We start from the raw sequence: 3,293 nt of genomic DNA, 5'->3' as shown, positions 1-3,293 counted from the left end.
CACACACATTATTGTCCCGTCACGTTGTCACCCTCTTATATATATACCAGACTACCCTATATCTAGTAATCTCCCGACAATTCCCGAAGGTTCGAGAGAACGAGTCACGTGACCTCGCTGACGCAACAATATATTAATTCAGTTCTTTTTGATCTGAAATCACTTTTTACTTCTCTATAAACTTATTGCTGGTAGAACTTATAAAGATCACGCATATGTAAGAAAAAGGTATTCTTAAAGTATGTGTTTATTTGATTAGTGGAAGTGGAAAAAGTTTTTATCACTAAAGATGTTAATGATTATAGACTGATGTAGTTGTCATAGGCTTTAGATTAGTTTTTGCTTTAGTTCATATTCTGAGCACCTTAGTAGTTAGGAAGATACACTGGACGCGCGCGCTGACTGGTCGTCTGAAGCGATAGGGGAGGCTAGACGATGACGTCATATAGGGACACACCTGAGATGAAAACGTCATAGTTCCACAGAGTAGCATCAGACGGTGCTTTTTTAGAGGAGGGATAGAATGATAAGGTCATCAATGCAGATAGTTCGCGAGCAAACCACCAAAAGTCTGGCTAGATCAACGTGTCTTAACCTTCTAGCAGCAATCAAAGCCTTAAAGGGAATATTTTATTTAATTTGCATATTTTGCCTTTTATGTTTACACTCTTGAAAAGGATGGGATGATGAGGATAGTGTTACTAAAGTTAGTGTTGCTGGGGCAGATAGTGTTACTAAAGTATACAGATCTAAACTTGTAATTACTTTATCACATCTGTATTTATTATTTATCACACCTGATGTTTCACTTTCATAAGTTAAGTCGCGAAATAAGTGTATTTTTAAGTATCAATTATAGTTTTATCATACATCATAAACATTGTAGTCTATATCTAAATATATGTCCTAAAATGTTACAAGTAAAACTACTATTTGATCGAGACAGTTAAATTATTATTCCATAATTGTTTTTATTATACAATTTATGTGAAAGCTTAAATCTCTGAGAGATATTTGTATATTCGTCATAATCAAGAACCGTGATAGTGGTTCATAACAGGGTTTACCCAGAAATTTCACAAAAATTCTGATAGAACATATGGGCAAAAACCATGTTAGAAACAGACTTGTTCTTGAAACAACACTCAAGACCTTCTATCTCAATGTCTAAGGCCGCTAAAATATTGATAAGAGGAAAAAAATTGATTTTTTTTATGGTTATACAATTAATCCATTTCTTCTTCATATTGTTATTATTATTATTGTTTCACAAGCCTACAGAAAATACAGGGCTATGAATATTTTTTTCAAACCTGAGCAAATCTACTAAAAACATCTCCTGTGCAGGTCACAAGACTGTTTTTATATTGTTTCTTGAAAGAGAAGGAGAGATATTATCAGTTTTTTTTGTTACTATTGGCAAAGTTTCTCTTTGAAGCCTACTTTAAAAATGACTAGGTATAATGGGCCAAAATCTATGCACAGCTACTAAACAAACTCCTGAAAATATTGTACAGCTATTTTTAGTTGATGTTTGAAAATCGAGTTCTTCTTCGCTACCAACATAAACTCTTTGAAGCCATTCAAGCATCACAGAAATGTAGAAGCCATTCAAGCACCTTTATACTAGTCGGAAATGCTCTATTTTATACTAGTCAGAAACGTTTCATTTTATTAGAGCACACAATGTGTATATTTATAACAGTGTCTCCATCTTTATTATTATTGTTGATTATAGTTTTAAGAGCCACTACGCAAAAAAATGGCTATGAGTATTTTACTGAAACTTGGACAATAGTAATGAATGCATGTCAAGTATTTATTGTATGGATGGATGGGTGGACCAGGATTTTTTACAGTAGGTGTCTGTGGCTTGTAGGAGATAAATTTCAACAATAAACGGACAGCACACAATCCACTTGTTTTAAAATAATATATGCACAACAAATCAAATGTATGTACAAAAATTCGTTACACTGTTGGTTATCACAGTTGAATCCAAAACTTTGAGTAATTGTCTTTTGTTCATCAAATTCCACACAGGCAGGTTCAGTTACTTTAGAAAACCTTTGACAAGACAAGTTCTTCTTGTTTATCTATATTGTTATAATGCAAACTGTGAAACTCTCATTTTGTAAATCATCCGTTATGGCTAAATTGACAATCATACAGTCTAACTTCACTTTCACATGAACTAACTAACCTGTACTAACTTGGTCGCCTATATATATATATTTACAAATTTTTACAAACTACGAGATGCTATGATGTAACAATACTCAATGAAACATGGAGAAAACTTAGAAGGTTCTCGTAACATGATGCAACAATATAACAATCACTGTCTAGTGAACTACACAATATATGATTTGTACACAGTTACGTAAACAAATCTGCAATAAATCATCACTTCTAGAAATACTAATACTCATGCTTTATAACTATTTAAATCATAACTCTCGTATTAACTATAAATGAAACAGTCGTGTTTATCTAACAATAACCCTCCTTCAAGGAGAATGTTTGCAATATACACAAAGACTGTTTTCAGTTCATACACAAATACTTCTCATATAGTCTGCATCTTCATTTGCTGTGCCCTTGATGGCTTTACTTGGACTGGATCCCTGGTCGTGGTCTAGATCTTGTGTTGCACAATGTCTGTCTTGTCTGGTATGTCTATGAATACATCTGGATATTGGCACAGTACCTCTTGTATGTCTTTCTTCTGCTTGCCAGTCAGTTCTTCACTGATGCTGATGTACTTGTATGTCTTATCTCCACCTAGCAGTCTTAGGTCTAATGGGTCTTCATTTTCTATCACAAAGTCACAATTTTTTAGTTCTGCATCTATGAACATTACACCTGCCATGACAATCTGCACCTCAATAGCTGCACTTGTTAGGTCTTGTTCCCTCTCAACGTACCTCTTCAACAGATTAGCATGGTAGATCTTGGTCTTCTCATCAACTTTCACCTTATAGTCCATTCTGTTGACCACTTCCTGCACTTCAAAAGGTCCTTTCCACTGCAAGGTGAGTTTGCTGTTATCTGTAGGTAGCAGAACAAAATCTGAAGTCTGATCTTGAAACGTTGATACTTGGCCTTCTTGTCACAGAAGGGCTATTGACTGCTTTTAGCTGCATACAAGCTCTCTCGAGCAAGTTGACGGGTCTCCTACAGTCAGTTTCTGAGGTCTAACACATAGTGTTGTGTGTTAGTCTCTTCTCTTGTCCATAGCTCTTTCAATATCTGCATTGGACCTCGTACTGTTCGTCCATACAGCAACTCGA

This window comes from Limulus polyphemus, unplaced genomic scaffold, assembly GCF_000517525.1.
Source record: "Limulus polyphemus unplaced genomic scaffold, Limulus_polyphemus-2.1.2 Scaffold881, whole genome shotgun sequence".
NCBI lineage: Eukaryota > Metazoa > Arthropoda > Merostomata > Xiphosura > Limulidae > Limulus > Limulus polyphemus.
The sequence above is the reverse complement of the archived record's forward strand: the minus strand, read 5'-3'. Positions refer to the sequence as shown.